Below are 20,847 nucleotides of genomic sequence, written 5' to 3'. Positions count from 1 at the left end.
AGGATCGTTATGGATCAGTACTCAACTCAGTAGCACTTAACAACAATATATGCATGTGAAAGCTGGACAATGAATAAGGAAGACTTAAAGAGAATTAATGTATTTGAATTACGATGTTGACGAAGAATACTGAACGTACTATGGACTGCCAAAAGAATCAATAGAGCTTTCTTAGAAGAAATGCAGTAAATGCTTCCTAGAAGCCAGGATGGCAAAATTTCATCAACATAGTCTCGGCTATGTTGTTAAGAGAGCCAGTCTCTGTAGAGTGACATCATGGTTGGTAAAATAGAAGGGAAGCAAAAGGGGATGATCCTCAGTGCAATAGATTGACCAGAAACTGCATGAGCAAGTTCAAATACGGCAATGATGATGGAGGAGCTGCAGCACAAGCAGTGTCTGGTTCTTCTGGACTTGGGTGACTGTTAATCAGGACAACTTGAGAGTATCTAGTAACAAGGCACTCTGGTGGCAAAGAGACTTAAGCTATTGGCCCAAAGCTATCCCACTCTGGGAGTTCAAACTCAGCCTTGGCCTCTCAGAAGAAAGATGGGTATCGTCTTCTCACAAGATTTACAGCATTGAAAATCTAAGGGAGGGTCAGCCATGAGTCAGTTCTAACTCCCTGGCCATGATAATAACAACAATAACAATATAGTAGGCCGCAATGAAACTCCTAAAAGTTTTCAGGCTTGGTCGATGTTGTATAAGCTTATTATTGATGCATGAGAGCATGTCATGGTTGATAGGTGCTGTTAACTCAACTATGACTCACACTAATCCATCGACGATGAATGTGAACCCTGATCTATCCTGTGCCACCCTCATCATTTCTGCTGTCCTTGAGCCTGTTCTTATACTCACTCTGTCAATTCATTTTGCTGAAAGTATCCTACTCTCTTGCTGACTCCTCCACCTTCCCAAGTATGGTGTCTTTTTTCAAGGACAGGCCCCTCCTAGTCTGTGAGATGAAGTTTCACCCTCCTTGCCTCTCAGGAGCACTCTCGCTGCCCTTTCTCCAGGACGTTGCTTCTTTTGCCAGTCCATGGGATGGTCAGTACTCTAACACTCAACTCAAAGACATTGGTTCTTCTTCTGTCATGCTTTTTCATTGTCCAACTTTCAGATGCATGAAAAGATCATGGTTTGAATTTTGGAAGCAGGAGCGGCATCCACTTCCTAAACAATGTGCCTCTGGAAACTCTATGAACTTTGATAAAATGATGATAGTTATCGAAAGGCTTCATGCCTTTTGTTCATAGGGTCGCTATAAGTCGTGCTTGACTCGGTGGCAATAAACAGCATGGCTTAGAATAGGGTACATGTTAGTCTTTAAACTGACAATGTTGTTATTCAGACTTTGGAGAGGTCTTTGACAACGGATTTTCTCAATGCAATACCTTTTGACTTCTTGACTGCTCGTGCCAAGGGTTGATTGTGGATCTCAGTAAGATGAAGTGATTGACAGTTTCAATCTTTTCTACATCTATCATGACGTTGTTTATTGGCCCAGCAATGGGAAATTTTGTTTTCTTGACATTGAGATGTAGTGGAAATCAAAGGTTGTAGTCTTTTATTTTCTGCAGCAAGCATTTCAAGTCCACTTCACTTTCAGCAAGCAAGATGGTGTCATCTACATAAGGCAAGTTGTTGGCAAGTCTTTCTCCATCTCTGGTGCCATATTCTTCTACATAAAGTCCTACTTCTCAAACTATTTGCTCTGAATACAGATGGAATAAGTATTGAGAGAGAATAGAGCCCTGGCTCACATCTTTCTTGATTTTATACAGTGCAGTGCTCCCTTGCTCTGATCGGACAACAGTCTTTTATTCTAGGTATAGGTTTTGCATGAGCACAATTAAGTGTGCTTGGATTCCCATTTTTCTGAGTGTTACCCAAAATTTGTTAAGATCTGTGCGATAAAATGCCTTTGCATAGTGGGTAAAACACAGTAATAATCTTCCTGATATTCTCTGCTCTTAGCCAAGGCCCATCTAACAATAACAATGTTATATCTGATGCCACAGTCTCTTCTAAATCCAGCATGGATTTCTAGCAATTCTCTAACAGTGTCCTGTTCTAGCCATGTTTGACTTCTAAGCCATGAGCTTGGATACCATTACTCCCATTTTTTTTTCAGGTTGGCAGTAGGTGTCTAGAAGAAACCAAAACAACTGATATATCTACACTTTCTGAACTTGACATAGCATTATCAAAACTGCCCTTCAGGTCTGAAGCTCATGCAACAGACACAAAGGCTACATCAGGGCTTATTTCCTCCCAGACGACCATCTACCGGAATCTACATATTTAGGGGCTCAGACAGACCACTTTTGGTACAAACTCCTCTTCAGTGAGTCCAATCCAGGTGAACTCTGAGGCTGGTGGGTGTGCAGCTGGCTCTGTGCCCCAGTTTAGAGCCAGTCTGGGAAGCATTCCCAGATGGCTCCTTCTGGATGCCATTGCTTTTTCTGGCTGCATTCCTGGGGGAGGTGGGAAAACACACTTAGGTCTCCTAGCTGCAAATCCATGCAAAGAGTAGCTGCCATATCTTTAGCAAATGATAACATACAAAACACAGAAAACCAAAAGACTGAAGAGAGAGATATCCACCCAGCTGGGCTAATTCACTTTGTAGAGCCAAAGGACAATCAGGGGGAAAGATTCTCTTTCCATTTTTGAACCCTTTATGAAGTCTTTAAAAGGACTTCCTGGGGCTGTGAGCGGCACCCAGGTCTTCATTCTACCCCATGTCTCACTCTCCAGCTCAGACAAATGGAATTCTATCCACTGGTCAGAGAGGAAGGGAATGTCCAATAGTGTGAGCAAAACCCCCACAGACCTTCATTCAAAGCTTCAAATATAGAAACAGTGCGGATTTGTCTTCTTCCTTAGCAGAGGGCACTCCTATAAAGAGGTAATATGACTCACAGTTTGGAATGTGAACTATGGAGCCACGTTGCCTGGGCTTAAATGCCAGTTATGCTACTAGTATCTCTGCTTCCTCATCTGTAAAATGGGAATAATAATAGCATTGACCAAAAAAGCTGTCATCAGAACAGAGCAAGGGAATACTGCATGGCTTAAAGTAAGGAAAGGTGTGCATCAGAGATGTATCTCCATACCTATGTTGAGCAAATAATTGATGAAACTGGACTCTATGAAGAGGAATGTGGCATCAGGATTAAAAGAAGACTCATCAACAATTTGCATTATGCTGTAGACATAACTTTGCTTGTTGAACGTGAGGAAGACATGAAAGGTTTGCTGCAAAGGATCCAGGACTATAGTCTTTAGTATGGATTACATCTCAGCATCAAGGAAACAAATGTCCTCACTGCTGGGCCAACAGGTAACCTCACAAAAAATGGAGAAAGGATTGAAGTAAATTATTTCATCTTGCTTGAATGAATAAGCAGCACCCATGGTACCAGCAGTCAGAATAACAGGAGACATATTACATTGGGCAAGTCAGCTATTTCAGACCTCTCCGAAATACTAAAGAGCAACAGTGTCACTTTGAAGACCAGGGTGCTCCTGATTCAGGTCATGATATTTTCAATCACTTGCTATGCATCTAAGAGCTGGACGAGGAATAGGATGACAGAAGAAACCTAAGTGCCTTTGAGTTTTGGTGTTGGAGAAGAGCACTGAATATCCCATGGACTGTCAAAAAAAAAAAAAACCAAAAAAAACCCCCAAACAGATATGTCTTGAGGAAAGTGCAGCTAACATGCTCCTTGAAGGCAAAGGTGACAAAGCTTCAATTCACGTACTTTGGGCATGTTGCTGGAGAGGCTATTCTTTGGAGAGGGATAACATGTTTTTTAAAAAGTAGAGGGTCAATGATAGAGAGGAGCACTCCCAACAAAATTGACTGACACAGTGACTGCAACAGTGGGCTCAAGAGTGTCAGAGATGACAAGATACAGAGAAGGACAGAGTTCAGGTCTATTATTCATATGTTTACTATGAGTCATGAACTTTTATACATGTCAATTATTAGAGAAAGGCTTCAGGGCTTTTATTCACAGAGTCACTATGAGTCACGCTCGACTCGAAGGCAATCAACAACATCAGTCATACTTGACTCAAGGGCACCTAACAACAACCGCCACCACTTTATGGTTGACATGAAGAATAAAGAAGTTTCTAGTGAAGTTCACTCTAGAAAGTGAACTCCGGTGGCTTAGGGGTAGGAAGTTGCACTGCAAACCCAAAGGCACATGGTTCGAATCCACCAGATGCTCCATGGGAGAAAGATAGTCTCCTCCCCTGAAAGCCTGATGGAGGGTCAACTGTGAATCCATTCCAACCAGATGATACATCACGATAGAGAAAGCACTTTGAACAGCACCTGCTCTTAGGTGCTGCTGACTTAGTTATGACTCGTAATGACATTCAGAGCAAGAGGTTGACATTTTGCCCTATCCTGAGCCATCCTCACAATCGCGACCTTGCTGAATGAAGCCCCTTGCTACAGTCACTGTGTCAGTTTGTCTCATTGAAGTTCTCCTCTCTTGCTGACCCTTCACTTTAACTAGAACGATGAATATTTCCAAGGACTGGCTTCTTCTGACAACATGTCCAAAGTATGTGAGGTGAAGTTTCATCATCCTTGGCTTCAAAGAGCAATCTGGTTGCACTTCTTCCAAAACAGATTTGTTGAGTCTTTTGTTGGCTCATGGTGTATTAGTCTTCTCTGACACAATGCAGAGGAATAAATTTGTCTTTGTTTTTCTGTATTAGTTGTCCAATTTTCACATGCATACAAAGCATTAGAACATATTATGGCTCAGATCAAGGAGCTCTAGTGACTTAATTGGGTAAAGAGGTAAAGCTGCCAACAAAAGCACTTAGTTCAAATCCACCAGCTATTGCAGCAGAAAGATACACAATCTCCTGTGCAATGTACAGCCTGTGAAAACCTGCTAGAAGGTCAACTGGGGGTAGGTTCTTCTTGTTGTTATGTGCTGTCAAATCACCTGTTACTCATAGCAACACTATGTACTATAGCTCCAACCTTTGCCCTATCCTGAGCCAGTCTCACTGACACACCAAATCCCACTACTCCAGTCGCTGACTAAATCCATTTCATCCACAGTCTTCCTCTCCTGCACTGTCCTTCCACCCTTCCAAGCATGATGTCCTTCTCCAAAGACTGGTCCCTCCTGGCCAGGTGCCTAAAGTATATGAGATGGAGCTTCAAAATCCTAGCCTCTAAAGAGAAATTCGGTTTTACCCTTTCCAAGACAGGCCTATTTGTTCTCCTGGTAGTCCATGGTATGGTTAATACTTTTCTCCAGCACCACAACTCAGAGGTATCAATTCTTTTGTCATCTCTAGTCATTTTCCAGTTCTCTAATGTATAACAAGCAATTGTGAAGGCTATGGCTTGGATTAGGTGCACTTTAGTCTCTAGACTGACATCATTGCTCTATAATACTTGGAGAGGTCCCTGACAGCAGATTTTCCTAATGCAATTTGTCTTTTGATTTAGTGACTGACTGCTGGTGCCAAGAGTGTTGTTTGTGGAACCGAACAAGCTGTAATTGTTAACAACCTCAATCTCTTCTCCATCCATCGTGATGCGGCCAACTGACTAGATAGAACATAACAACAACCATGTGGTCTAGATCAGGCATACCTTGGTCTTTAAACTTATCTCCTTTCTAATACATGGTAAGTGGTTACATAATGCTATCACTTCAGTAATCACCCACATATCTTTGTTGTTATGTACTGTCGAGTTGGAGCTGACTCATAGAAGACCCTCCAGTGAGTTTTCAGAGGCAGTAAACAGCATAGGATGAGAATACCCATCTTTCTCCTGCAGAATAGCTGGTATATTTGAACTGCCTGCCTTTGGATTAGCAACAAAACATATCATTAAGCCAGCAGAGTACCCTATCTTTAGATAGATACATCTAGAATGTTGTTCATTTCATGTTTGCCTGGTTTTGTTATTGCTATGTGCTATTGAGTTGCCTGAAATTCATAGTGACCCTACGTATAACAGCCATAAACCCTGCTCTATCCAGTGCTAATCTTATCTCTGACACACGTACCCCCATTACCCCAGTCACTGAGTCAATCCATCTTATCAAGGATCTTCCTTTCTTGTGCTATCTGTCCACCCTCCCAAGCATGACATCCCTCTCCAAGGACTGGTCTCTCCTTGCAAAATGTCCAAAGTATGTCAGACAAAGCTTCAGAATCCTTGCCTCCAAGGAGCGGCCTAGTTTCACCCTCTCCAGGATGAACCTCTTTGTTCTCCTAAAAGTCCATGGCATATTCAATATTTTTCTCCAGTGCCACAGCTCAAAGGCATCAACTCTCCTTCTAACATCCCTAGTCATTGTTCAGTTTTCTGATGCATAGCCAGTAATTGCAAAGATCATGGCCTGAATCAGGCACACCTTACTCTCCAGACTGATATCATTGCTCTTTCGTATTTTGGAGAGATCTCTGACAGCATACTTTCTCAATGCAATTTGTCTTTTATTTTGCTGGCTGCTGGTAGGTACCAAGAGTGTTGATTGTGCAGCCAAGCAGACTAAAGTTGTCAACAATCTTAATCTCTTCACCATCTACTATGATGCTGCCAATTGGTCCAGTGGTAAGATCTTTGTTTTCTTGATGTTGAGCATCAATCCATATTGAAGGCTCCAGTCCTTGACCCTCTGCAGCAAGTGCTTTAGATCCTACTCAGTTTCAGCAAGCAGGATTGTGTCATCTCCATAAAGCAAATTATTGATGAGTCTTCTTCCAATCCTGATGCCACATTTCTCCTCATAGAGCCCAGCTTCCCGAATAACCTATTCTGCATATATGTTGATAAGGTATGGTGATAGGACACATCTGACATACACCCTTCCTAATTTTGAACCGTGCAGTGTTTCCTTGCTCTGTTCTGACTACTGCCTCCTGGTCCAATATAGGTTTCACATAAGCACAATCTAGTGTTCTTGGATTTCCATTCTTCTCAGAGTTAGCCCCAGTTTGTTGTGATCCACATGGTCAAATGCCTTTGCATAGTTAATGAAACACAGATAGACATTTCTCTGGTATGCTCTGCTTTCAGCCAAGATCCAGCAAACATTAGCTATAATATTCCTAGTACCACGACTTCTTCTAAACCCAGCCTGCACTTCAGGCAGTTCTCCATTGATGTGCTGTTCCAGTAGTTTTTAGATAATCTTGCTTGCATGTGATATCAATGATATTGTTTGATAATTTCTGCACTCTGTCGGGTCACCTTTCTTTGGAATGGGAACAAATATAGATCTCTTCCAGTCAGTTGGTTGTCCTCCAGATTTCTTCGCACAACTTGGTGAGCACATCCAGGGCAGTATCTGTTCAAATATGTCGATTGGTATATCATCTATTCCCGGGATCTTGTTTTTTGCTATTTCTTTCAGAGAGCTTGAACTTCTTCCTTCATCACCACAGGCTTCTGCTCATAGGTTGTTTCATGAAATCCTTCTGTGCCCACCAATTCCTTTTGGTACAATGACTCTGTATACTCTATCTTCTTTTAATGCTTCCTGAATCATTTAATATTCTGCCCAAAGCATCCTTAATTATTGCAACTCGAGGCTTAAATTTGTTCTTCAGTTCCTTCAGTTTCACAAACGCCTAGTGAGTTTGGCCCCTTTGATTTTCTGACTCCAGTTCTTTGCACATTTCATTATAATACTTTACTTTGTCTTCTCATGCTGTCTCTGTTCTACTCCTTAATATCTTGATTTCTTCTCTTTGTTTTGGTTTCTTGGCACTCTAGTGCAATATTCAGAGTGTCTTCTCACATCCTTCTTGGTCTTTTCTTCCTCCTCTGTCTCTGTAATGACCTTTTGCATTCTTCCTGGATGATATTCTTGATATACTCCCACAACTCATATGGTCTTCACTCTCTAGGGTGCAAGGTCTCAAATCTACTCCTGAGATGGTTTTGAAATTTAAGTGTGGTAGACTTAAGGCCAAATTTTAGTTCCCATGGACTTGATTTAATTTTCCTCAGCTTCAGCTTGAACTTGCATATGAGTAGTTGGTGGTCTGTTCCACATTCAGCCCCTGGCCTAGTTTTCGCAGTTGATACTGAGCTTCTCCAGTGACTCCACAGATGTAATTGATCTGATTCCTATGTATACCGTCAGGTGAAATCCGTGTGGATAACCTGTGTTTGTGTTTCTTATAAAATGTATTTGCAATGGATAAGTCATTGGTTGTGCAAAATTCTATCCTATCTCCAATTTTATTTCTGTCACCAAGTCCATATTTTCCAACTACTAATCCTTTTACTCTGTTCCCAACTTTTGCATTCCAGTCACTCATTTTTATTATTAATGCATCTTGATTGCACGTTTGATCAATCTGTGACTGCAAAAGTTGGTAGAAATCTTCTATTCCCTCCTCTTTGGCTCTGGTTGTTGGTGCATATATTTGAATGATAGTGGTATTCACCAGACTTCCCTATATGTATATGGATATTATTCAATCACGCACAACATTGTATTTCAAGATGGATCTAGAAATAACTTTCCAACTATGAAAGCAACTCCATTTTTCCTCACTTTTTCATCTCCTCAAAATGTCTAAAGTAAAATAATTGATGCTAGGAAATCATCTGTCCATTTGCTGCACCATGGTGGTGCGCATGCCTCTATAATGCTAGGAGTTATGACACTGGTATTTCAAATCCCAGTGGTGGCACCCATGGTCACTGGAACTTCCAAAGTAAGCAAGAGCAGGGGGGAAAAAAAGGCAGTAATGTTTACCCATGTTATAGCTTGCACTAGTGCCTGATTCTACTTTACGGCTGTGTGACACTCTATTGTAAGATATACTACATTTGGTAGTCCCAAACTGATGGGCCTTTGGGTTGTTTTCATCTTTAGACAGCTGTGGATACCTCTGCTGTAAACCTTATGTACAGAATTTTTGAACACCTGTTTTGATTTGGGAGAGTATATACCTAGAAGCAGATTTGCTGAGCTGCATGGTAATTCTTTGTTTAGTTTACTCAGTAATTGCCAACGTATTTTCCACAACAAATTCTGTAGTTTTTTTGAAGAACAGAACCATCCACCAGGATGTTAACTCCACCATTCTTCATTCCAGCCAACAATGTACGTGAATCCCAATCTCTCTGCATCCTTGTCAACCCTTATTACTGCCCTTTCAAAACATGTTATTAGAGTCTCATCCAAGCATGTGCGAAGGAGTGTCCAGTTGTGATTATCATCTGCATTTCAGACACAGATTGCAAGACACTGAGGAAACGTACAAACTTGAGGCAATGAGTTGATCCTGGATTGGAGCCTGGAAGAGAGAGAAAAAGAAAAGATATTCATGAAAAACTGTTGCACTCCCAATAAAGCTTGTCAAAATTCAAACTCTCATTATCTTCAAGTTGGAACTGACTCATAGATGACCCTTTATGGAGTTTTCTGAGACTGTCAATTGCATGGGAGGAGATCACCCATCTTTCTCCTGAGGATCCCTTGACAGTTTTAACTATCAGAAAGACATAGCCTTTCAATCCCAGAGGTGAGCAGTTCGAATCCACCAGATGCTCTGCTGGAGAAGGAGGGACAATCTCCTCTTGTTCCAGTCAGATCTGATTTGACGGTACACACACATACACACACACACAGAAAGACATGGCCTTTGAGTTAGTGGCCCTGAGTTAGTGGCTGCCTATGAATGGCGTCACCAGAACTCGTAGACTAGTCAGCATTTATGTGCTGATATTGATAGCCTGGTTTTGCATTTTTAAAATAGGGTTGGGGTTTTTTTTTGCTTTTATTTTGGTTTTTATTTTAGAAATACTTTTCTTTCTAATTTTCCTGAAGTTTATCTATGTTGATAAATTTCTCTTTTGACAGCTCAACTAGCTAGGAAGAAGAAGGAAATTTCCAGGATACAAAAATAATTTAAGACTTGGTTATTTAAGATACAAACATGCCCCTTGCCCTATTAGATGGCTAGTCATGCTGATATTACAATCTTAAAAATATTGACTTATTAAACAATATAGAATAGTGGCACTTTTAAAACACTTTTAAAAGAGTTGGGTTACCTCAAAGCCTAAACCGTGTATTTTTCAACATTAGGGGAAGCTGGGTGAATGGTATACAGGATCTCGTCATTATTTTTGTAAGTCTAAAATGATTTAAAAATAAAAAGTAAAATAAAGCACATCACAATGCAAATTGGTTACAAAGTGCATTTGCAATTCTTTCAAAAGTGGAAGTTGATGAAAGCGTTGTAGCTTGGCCAGAATTGTGTGACAAGCCACTGGCCAAGTAGGTAACATGGTTAATATTTGAAGAAGAGAACTATCAACCAGGGTGTGAGAGAGATCCTTGGGAAAAGAAATGAGTTCTCTAATATGTGTACAAAGCAGTCTGCTACAAAATCAGACATACAGTGAAGGCCGCCCTATCAGGTCATCATCATATAATCTTCATCTAAAAATTATGCCAGAACTTCCACATTGTTGTTCCTTTCTACTCAGCGTAAGAGTGACAGTGACTAGGGATGACAGAAAGAGAATTGATGCCTTGGAGCTGTGGTGCTGGAGAAGAGTGTTGAATATACCATGGACTGCGAGGAGAACTAACAGGTTTGTCCTGGAGAAGGTGAAGCCGAAATGCTCCTGGGAGTCAAGGATTCTGAAGCTTAGTCTGACATACTTTGGGCATGTTGCAAGGAAGGACTAGTCCTTTGAGAGGGACATCATGTTTGGGAGAGTGGAGGGACGGCGAAGGAGAGGAAGACGCTCGCTGAGATGGATCAATTCTGTGATTGGGGTTGTGGGAATGAGTGTGTCAGAGACAGCGAGGTTGGCACAGGATAGAGAGGCGTTTAAGGCTCTTGTAATAGGGTTGCTATGAGTCGCAAGTGACTTGATGGTACATAGCAACAACAAGAGTGACCACATCATTGTGATTAGTAACAAGGTTCTAGTAAAGGGGGGAAATTTTTATTTTCATAACTTGTAGTTTTATTTTAGCTTTTTATTTGGAAAAGGGTCCCACTGACATTTTAATCTATCCTAAATTATTTGACCTATTGTTACTATTTTTGTTGGTGGTGGTTGTCTTCTAGTCGAGCACTACTCATAGCGACCCTATGAACAAAAAGCTTGAAGCTCCTCTACAACTATGGACATATATCAAACAAAGCTCATAGAGTTTCCAGAGGCATGTTGTTTAGGAAGTGGATAAGGTTGAATCAAACAGAATTTAGAGTCTCAGGTTTTTCTGTGTTTTTTTTAAATTTTCTTTTATTATTTTTGTGTGTGTATACTGTCAAATCAGATCTGACTGGTACAGGAGGAAATTGCCCCTCCTTCCCCGGCAGAGCATCTGGTGGATTTGAAACATGTGCCTCTGGGATTGCAGTGCAGCTTTCTTGCCACTAGGCCACCAGAGCTCCCCGAATCTCAGGTTTTAAAGGCACCTTGGTGGCATAATGGCTAGAGCACTTGACCACGAACTGAAAGGCCAGCAGCTGACCAGTAGCTTCAAAGAAGAGGCTTGGACATCTGCTCCATTAACATCACAGCCTAGGAAATCTACGGGGTAGTTCTACCCTGTCCTACAGCAGTTCTGACTGCTGCCAATCAGAATCAACACAACCCCCTTAAGGTCCCCACGTGCAGCGAATGGTATGTGCTCACCAGCTAACCTAAAGGTTGATGGTTCAAACCCACTCTGGCAAAACCGCGGGAGAAAGGCCCAGGTGATTCACTTCCATTGGGATCACATCCACAAAACCCCCATGGGGCAGCTGTACTTGAACACCTACCATCACCATGAACCTCACCAGAATAAACTCGTGAGCAACTGACAGCAGCAGCGACACGGGATTCTTCTAATACAACCATCCACTGGATTCATGCTCTTCTTTCACACTTCCCCCTCCCACCTTTCCAGAGTCTTTCAGCTTGTTCGTGGCGAGCTGGGATCGGAAAGAGGCATCCACATCCCTTGTTAACTCCATCCTAACCCCCACTCACAGACACACTGTCCTAACACATTTGCCTTCTTTTCTTTTAAAAACTGTCTCAGCCTCCCTCCCCTCTCCTGCCCTCCAGCCCCTAGCAACCACTTAAGCTTCTATTGCCTCAATGGATTTCCTGATTCTGGATATTTCATGAAAGTGAAATCATCCAACATTTGTCCTTTTGTGTCTGGCTTATGTCACTTGGCATAATATATTGGCATGTAGTCAACCTTCTTAAATGGTTTGACTTTAGCTGATCTAGTCTTGGGGCCAATTATCCTTGGATGAGTGCATCCTATTAGTTGGTGGGAGAATCAGGACTGAAACCCAAGTAATGCTTGGTCCTCTGCTATTACCCACTGCCCTGTGCTTGCATCTTAAAGAGAGACTCTCCCCTTTGTTATTGTACCTTTAAGTCACCAGAGCAAAATTTCTGCAGGACAATGCTTTCTTTTTCTATCTTGCTCTGTGGATTTGTGGAGGATAAGTAACTCTATAAATAAATGCAAGTCAAAGACGAGAGGGGAAATGAGTGTGCCCGTGAACTTGGTGAGTATCTTATTTGCATGGCATCTGCAAAACATCATGCTTTGTCTAGCTCTGCAGGACCCATCAAGCCTACAGATAACATTACTTTAAAAATAAACTCCCTAAATCCTAACTCCAAAACCAAACCTCCAGCCAATTTAATCCATCAAAATGAAAATGCAAAGAGTGTTCAAAATGATGACCTGTGATATTTTAAAATGAAACTCAGAAAGCCTAGAAAGGCTGAAGAATGGAGAGATAAATCAGCCAAAGCCAGCTTCCTGAGCTTGGGGATAGTGGTAACAAATGGTATGGACATACAGCTAATAAATTACAGTGAAGAGTGAGAGATGCAAATATGGAATGAATGGGGAAGCCAGGATGCCAGGGTCCCTAACGGGAAGAAATAAACACTGCCTTAGGAAATGATACACACGGACATACACCCCCACACAGACATCCTGAAGGGAAAAGTGGTCAACACGAAGGAGGTCATTGTTGCTGTCAGAGGCTGTCGAGTCTACTATGACTCACAATGACCCTGTGAACAACAGCTCTGAGCCTGGCCCTGTCCTGTGCCATCCTCATAACCTCTGTTATATGCTCAAGCCCATCGCAGAAGTCGCTGTGCCAACCCATCTAACGAAGGATCTCCATCTCTTTCACTGACCCTCTCCTTTGTGCAGTACATCTTTTCCCACGGACTGAACCCTCCTGAAAACATGCTCAAAAAATGTGAGGTGAAGTTTCACCATCCTTGCTTCCAAGGAGCACACTGGGTGCCTGTCCTCCAAAACAGATTGGCTGGTGCTTCTGACAGTCCAGTAGCTTTGCCAACACCGTGAGTCAAGTGCAGTGTAACTAGTTACCAATCCAGGGAGGTTTGCTTTAGAGAGAAGTTCTCAGTCAGAGGCAATGAAAGAGATGTGACTATTTTGTCTATACACACATGTTAGCACATGGAAACCAGATAGCGCCCCCAAGAGTCCATTAAGTCTCATCCTTATCCCACAGACAACCCTCTGAACAATTGAAGTCACCAATTCTTTGAGTTATCTCTTCTGCTAATGGTGTGAGTGAGAGACACTGGAGCCCGCTCATTTTGAGGACAAAATCCATCCATTGTCAGGAAGCAGGGGGATGCTTTCTATACCAGGACATGGTAAACTCCACAAAGACATCTTGTGTCCAAGCTGCTCTTGTTTCTGAAGAAGTCAAGAAGAACTGGTCTTCTCAGTGACACAGGTGAGTTGCAGCCCTCTCCCAGCACAGCTCTCCTGCCAGAATTACTGAGAAAAAGACAGGAAAGGAGAGCAGGTAGAGAACTCATTCCTGGTCTGGCTGCCACAGTTTCTATAGGTCTTTGTTGACTCCTCACAGCCTTGGGAGGGATCCTGTTATTGAGTGCCCTGGCTGCATTTCCTCAGAGATCTCGCATTCCACCCTCTACTGCACATCTCACCGCATTGTTCTAGGACCAAAAGGATCATTCCTCCAGATCTTGAGGCTGTATTCAGAAGATGGAGAGCTGGACAATGACAGAGGATGACAGAGGAAGAATTGATGCCTTTAAGTTGTGGTCTGGAAGAGTCTTGAACATACCATGGACTGCCAGAAGAACAAATAGGTCTGCCTTGAAGAGGGTGAAACCAAGTCTCTCCTTAGATGCGGATTTTGAAGCTCTGTCTCACATACTTTGGGCACGTGTCCTTGGAGAAGGACATCATGCTTGGAAGGGTGGAGGGACAGCACAGGAGAGGAAGGCCCCAGATGAGATGGATTGACAAGATGACTGGGGCAGTGGAATTAATTGTGTTAGAGTCAGTGAGACTGACTCAGGACAGGGTAGGCTTCAGAGCTGCTGTACAAAGGGTCACTATGAGTCATAGGCAACTCAATAACACATAACAACAAGAAGTGAGTAGTACCAGGCCTCTTGGGAACTAGCTAAACAGAGATGCCTTGTCTAGCCTCATGCAAAGCACACCCTTTTCCTGAGGCAGAATAAAGGTCAAAGCCTCTTGCGCCAATTCAGGACAGCTCTGAAGAGCTGCCACAGTTTCAAGGTTGGCTGAGGCCTCCTCTGAGTCTTCACCACAGACCAACTCCTTCCTCTTCCCAATTTCACTTTTCTCTGCTCCCTTCGAGTTATTATTGTTGCTTGTTAGGTGTTGATTTAACAATTCATAGTGACCCTGTGAACAACATATCTGAATCTTGCCCTGTCCTGTGCCATTGTCATGATCTCTGCCTTGTTCAAGTTCATTGTTGCAATCACCGTGTCAATCTATTGCCTTAAGCATCTCCTTCTCCTTTGCTGACCCTCTCCCTTTCCCAGCACGAGATCTTTTCCCAAGGACCGGCCCCTCCTGAAAACATGTCCAGAATATGTGAGACCAAGTTTCCCCATCCTTGTCTCTAAAGAGCACTCTGGTTGCATTTCCTCCCAGACAGATTTATTTGTTCTGTGGCCTGTCCATGGGGTAGCCAGTCCTCATCACCAGCACCATGACTTGAAAGCATCAGCTCTTCTTTGGTCTTCCTCATTTATTGTTTTTCCAGAAGCAACCATGCTAACAAACTTAACTCAAACACAAACTCATGCTTCAAGTTGGAACAAACTCAGAACTCGCCCTCCATTGGATTGTGAGGCTGTAAATGGCACTAGGGGAGATTATCCATCCAGCCACTGGAGGATTCTAACTACCAGAGAATGGTGGTCTTTACAGCAAAATTAATTACAGGCAAATTCCCATACTGGAGTTTGGCTCCTGGAGAAACTTCCTCTCAACACACTCCCATCCCCTTGGGTGGCACACAGTCCTTTGGGAGTTGTTCTGTTCTGCTAAATCAAAGGTGGTATTTCTCTCTGGAGATTCAAATCCACCAGCAGCTCTATTGGAGAGGGATGGGTAAACTCCTCCCTTTTGATTTGTTGTTGTTGTAGTAAGGTCCCATCAAGTGTGATTCACAGAGACCCTAGAAACAACAGACAGGAACCCTGTCCTATTCTGTGCCATCCTCATCATCTTTGACATACTCAAGACCATTGCTGTAGTCACTGTGTCAACCCATGTGGTTGAGGGTCTTTCTCTCTTTTGCTGACCTTCTATCTTTTCAAGAATGGTGTCTTTCTCCAAGCAATACTTCTCCTAGCAACATGTCCAAAGTATGTGGTGTAAAATTTTGTCATATTTTCCTCTAAGGAGCACTCTGGCTTCACTCTCTCAAGAAATATCTGTTCTTTTGACTGTCCATGGGATGTTCAATACTCTTCTCCACCACCACAGCTCAAAGTCATCAATTCTTCTGTCAGCCATTCTTCATTGTCCACCTCTCAGATGCGCAGGAAGTGACTGGAAAGACCATGACCTCAATCAAGCACATGCTAGTCTTCAAACTGGTATCATTGCTCCTCAATAACTTCAGAGAGGTCCCTGAGTGCAGAATTGCCCAGTGCAATTTGTCTCCTGATCTGGCTGCTAGTACCATGTATGTTGGTTATGGAGCCAAGTAAAATGAATTTGTTGGCAGTTTCCATTTTTCGCCCCCTCTGGAATGCAGACAGAGCGGGAGTGATTCTTTTTTTTTATTTTTTATTTACAGCCTCTGGAAACCCAGGTGGGGGTCAGTTATGGGTTGGTTCTGACTCTACACCAACAAGTAGTTGAGTGACATCAAAGCCCCTGTTAACTCTGACCCCAACATCTTGTGGCATTTTCTCTCTACAGTGACTTTCCAGCATAATTGGCCCTGCCATTCTACCAAAGGAAAGAGGTCTAGTCTGTTGTAAAGATAAGCACCTATTCTCACCTCCACCTGCAACTTGCCAGGAAACTGTCAAGATGGGAGGTGGTTGAGAAGGAATAATGCCAAGCTAAGCTTCTGCTTCTCTCTTAGCTCATCCCATCTCAGACCTCCCAACCCACAGGAAGACAGGATGTCTTGATCTCAGTCATTCCTGGGCCAAAAATGACCCATAGTCTTAGGAAGCTTCTGGGGTTTATCTTCAGCCAAAATGCATTGGTATCTACCCTCTGGGCAGCAGGGTTGAGTTGCTGAGCAAGCGAGGAGTTCCAGGTCCCCTGCCTGTGATCGTAGCTTGGGAAGGCAGCGGAGAGGATGAGGGAATTGTGGGGACCCACATCAGTGGGAATACAGAGAGCAGAGAAAGGTAGAGGGCATGCTTATCATGGTGGGAGACTCTTGGAAGGGCACGATATATTGAAGCGGGGAGGGGAGGAAGGCTGGGTTCTAACACTCAGAGACTGGCAGAGGGGAGGAGAGGCAGTCATTGAGCTCTGAGTCAGGTGGAAAGTCTGATGGCCTGGAGGCAGGGATTGCATTGGGAAGAAGGCCTGGGCTAGGTCAGGAATTCCAATTAAACAAGCCACAAACCATGGACACAAAGTATCATTCTCCTCCCACCCCAAGCCTCTGAGGAATTTTGTAGTGTATGGGCATCTCCTCAGGGGCCCACACAACATAGCTCTCCACAGACCTTCCAAACCTCAAACAAGGTGCCAGTGAGAAACAGCCTCAGCTGTGTGAAATCTCAGCCCTCCGCAGCGGTCATTGACACAAGGGGCCCCACCTCCCCGCTGGTGGGAGAGTGACACCCTCACCCTCTTGGGGCCCCTGCAGAGTTTTTCTCTGAGACACAAAGACAAGCCCAGCTCTTCTGTCAGCGCCCTGCTGGTGAGCAAGCTCTGGATCTCATGAGACCATCCAGCACCAACAATGGTATAAAGCTCCCTTCAGTCACAAACACCCTCTAGACTTTTCTTTGTTCACTCAAGACATAGTCTTTGTTTTCTTTGCCCTGAAAGAGAGAATTTCCTAAAGAAAGACGGTTGGGCATAAACACTGGCTGCCACTGAGTTGACTGCTCGCCCCGGCGACCCTTTGCAGGTCAGCACTCTGCTCTGTCAGGTTTTTAAGGGCTCTTCTTCTGACAATAGATCACTGGACCTTTCTTTATTGTGGTTTAGGTGAGCATTTACAGAGCAAGTTGGTTTTCCCTTCAACACTTAAACACATCTCATTTTGTGGCATTACTTCCAATCTCTTCCAAGAATGAGCACTCTTTCCTCTGCTTCCCCGGGTGGCCTGTTTTCCTTTGGCCTTCCTTCCTGTCCCTTCTTGCCTTCTGGCTTCTGTCATTGGACAAATGCTGCCTATTTTGCCTCAGATGGTCAATTATTTGAACCTCTAAAGTTTGGATTAGCAGCTCAGTGGGTTATCTTTCGTACCATCCAGGGATCTGCTAATGGTCCTCTTGTGCAATTGTGGATGAGAACAGGTGCAGGAGCTGAAGCAGAAAAGGCTGCAGGGGCCAGGGACACCCTGGAGGAGGCCATGTCTCCCTCAGCTCACATCTGAAGGTTGGCTGTTGTGTGGCCTTCACAGTGCCCTGTTGTGTTAGGGGTTTTTTTTTGTGGCTAGGTGTTTTACAGTACTACATAACATTGATTTCATAGAATATTCTACAGTGATTCATGCATGCACCAAGAGTTTTGGCTGAAATTTATGCTTTTTCTATTAATTAAAAAAAAAAATCAAAACTCCCTAAAGGAAATCTACTGACCCAGAAATGAAATGAAAACAAACACAGTGGGAAATGAAGAATGTGTGTGTGTGTGTGTGTGTGTAGATAGATAGAGATAGAGAGAAAGAGAGAGAGAGAGAGAGAAGAAAGGACAAACTTTCCCTACCTTTCCCTACTTGTCTTTTTGTAACTAAGAATTCCAAGAAGGTCCCAGGGTGGTGCAAATAGTTTGCATCCAACTGACAATCAAAAGGTTACCAGTTCATATCCACCCAAAAGATATAGGCCTGGAGATCTACCTTTGCAGATATTACAGCCCAAACATCCCTGTGGAGTAGTTCTACTCTGTAACACAAAGATTCTCTAAAATTGCAAACTACCACCACCACCAAAACACATTATTCACGTCCATGGCAGGCACAGAAGGGTTCCATCAGAGCTAAACCAGAAAAGAATAACAGCTGGGGTGCTCAAATCATTAAAGGACACCAGGCGGAATTGCTCAAGATGGTTATGGTTTGAAGATAGAAGCATAATGCCTCAATAACCTAAGTAATTATATTTAACAGTAAGGAGTTCTCTTGTTTTATCTACATAAAAGGTGGGGGGGGGGCATCATCTCGAAGCCAGAGAACTGGCAGCAAAGCAGTTCTCGATGACTTGCAGTTTGGCTTGCGGCTCAACTTATATCCAGAGTAATTTTCTGCTTATGCAGAGCGAAGCTGGGTTAATGGGACAAGCCTGTTTTATTAAGTCCACATGGCAGTTAGTGGTGTTGGACCAAGGAACAATCTTGGGCAGCAAGGTAGAAAGAGGTGTCTGATGGGATGGAGGAGGGCGGATTCTCTGTGGTGCTGCATATGTATTTCCTGAATGTGACATTGGTGCTAGATAAAGTTGCAAGTGCAGTGGTTCTGTCCTTCTTCTAGCCAGCGGCATCCCCAAGGTTGGTGTCACCACTTGTCCCCTTCATGGACCTCCTTCTGTACCAGATCACACAGAATCCTTGTTGTTATGTGCTGAAGTGTCAGAACTGACTCATAGCTGGCCCTCCAGTGAGTTTTCAGAAGCAGTAAACCACAAGGGAGGAGACGGTCCGTCTTTCTCCTGGCTGCAGCTGGTGGATTTGAACTGCCTGTCTTTGGACTGGCAGTGCAACTCTTTACCACTAAAAAACACCAGAATTCCCTATTGATCCTTAGGAATGCTTATTATCAATTTAATTATGGGATGACATGTGGTCAAGATAGACATAATTTTTTTAAATGTCACATTTTTTAGAGTCTATGCAAACCAACAGCAAAATTGATTTGTAAAATCTTTAAACATTGAATTATAACATTATTAGATACAACGTTATTAGTCACTGGGGTGTAGTGGGTTTACTGTTCAAAATGGCTTTTAAATTAAGCGGCTTTATCAGCAGAAATGAGAACCTCACTATCAGCAAGGAAATTAAGCAGACAACGCAGCATATGCTCTTTTGGGGCAGAGATTCCTGTGCACCTCAGAGTGGGACCTCAATGAAAGCAGCAGCAGCAGTGGGTACCAAAGACTGTCATGACCCAGAGCTGACCTGGGACTGTTGCCCCATGGAACCAGAGCCAGGGGCCTTTGCCCAAGCTTGCTGAAAGACTGGGACAGGGATCACGGGTGACTCCATAACTGGCAGAATTAAGAGAATTTTATAATACTTATCTAAATCCACATGGCTAAAGATCAAAGGGTCTATAAACCCCCTTGAAAAGCTATTCCTGACTGAATAATTGCAACCTGTTTCCAACCTGAACTGTAACTTGTTAACTTTTCTAATAAACCTTGTTATTTTGTGAATAGTTCTGTGAGTTCTGCGTGGCCACTGCAACAGAGTAGCATACCAGATAGCACATCTTGAGACCTCTGAGAGAGATGGCTGTAAAGGTAGAATTAGGTTCAGAGAGCATCGGGGGAAACGTCTGGCCTCATTGGAATTGGTTTTCTACTGTGGATGCTGTTGATGGGGACAGTTACCCTTGGTGGGGTTAGTAGAGATTAAACCTAACTGCCCTCAAGCCACTTAAACTAAGTAGAAACTACAGAAACTAAGAGAAGTCTTTTAAAAAATTTTTAACCCCCACCCCCCATTTACCTTGATTACTACTTTAGTCTCAAAAAAAAAATTCTGGTGTAGGTTTGTCAGTACTAATTATCACATTGTCGTTGCTAAAAAATCAGAAAATTTGACAAAATTAGCAAATTAGAAAAATAAGGCAGTAACAAGAACAATGTATAAACATAGTTGTGCAGCTGAAACCATATGATTAGAAGTATAATTGGGTAATAATAACAGCTTTAACCAGAGTGCATTTTTATGTACTACACAGTGGTACCATAGCTGATCCTCTAGTGAGTTTTCAGAGGCAATAAATTATGCAGAAGACTGCCCATCTTTCTCCCATGGAGCAGCTGGTGGATTCTAACCAAGTCCGTTTGAGTTGGCATCTCTGCTTCTTATAACTAGGCCACCAGAGCTTCCTGAGAATGCATTAGAAGGCTCAAAAAAGTATATTAGCACAGAGCTTTAGCATTTCAAATATACTGACCCATGTAAACCAGGCTGTGGAAAGACGTTTTTGCTGTCTAACTGTTGTTGTTGTTATGTGTCCTCAAGTCAGAACCAAGTCACAGTTGACCCTCCAAACACATTTCAGAGGCTGTAAATAGCAGGGCAGACGATTTCCCATTTCTCTCGAGAGAAGCAGCTGGTGGATTTGAACCTT

The 20,847-nt window shown here is 43.0% G+C and overlaps 1 pseudogene; it reads left to right on the top strand.

Annotated features, from left to right (window-relative positions):
- The first annotated feature begins 366 nt into the window (after positions 1 to 366).
- Positions 367 to 20,847, top strand: part of LOC102868180 — a 34,955-nt pseudogene continuing 14,474 nt past the window's right edge.

The sequence above is a fragment of the Elephantulus edwardii genome, unplaced genomic scaffold (assembly GCF_000299155.1).
Source record: "Elephantulus edwardii isolate Elephantulus edwardi_28Jun2011 unplaced genomic scaffold, EleEdw1.0 scaffold00191, whole genome shotgun sequence".
Classification (NCBI taxonomy): Eukaryota; Metazoa; Chordata; class Mammalia; order Macroscelidea; family Macroscelididae; genus Elephantulus; species Elephantulus edwardii.
The sequence above is the reverse complement of the archived record's forward strand: the minus strand, read 5'-3'. Positions and strand labels throughout refer to the sequence as shown.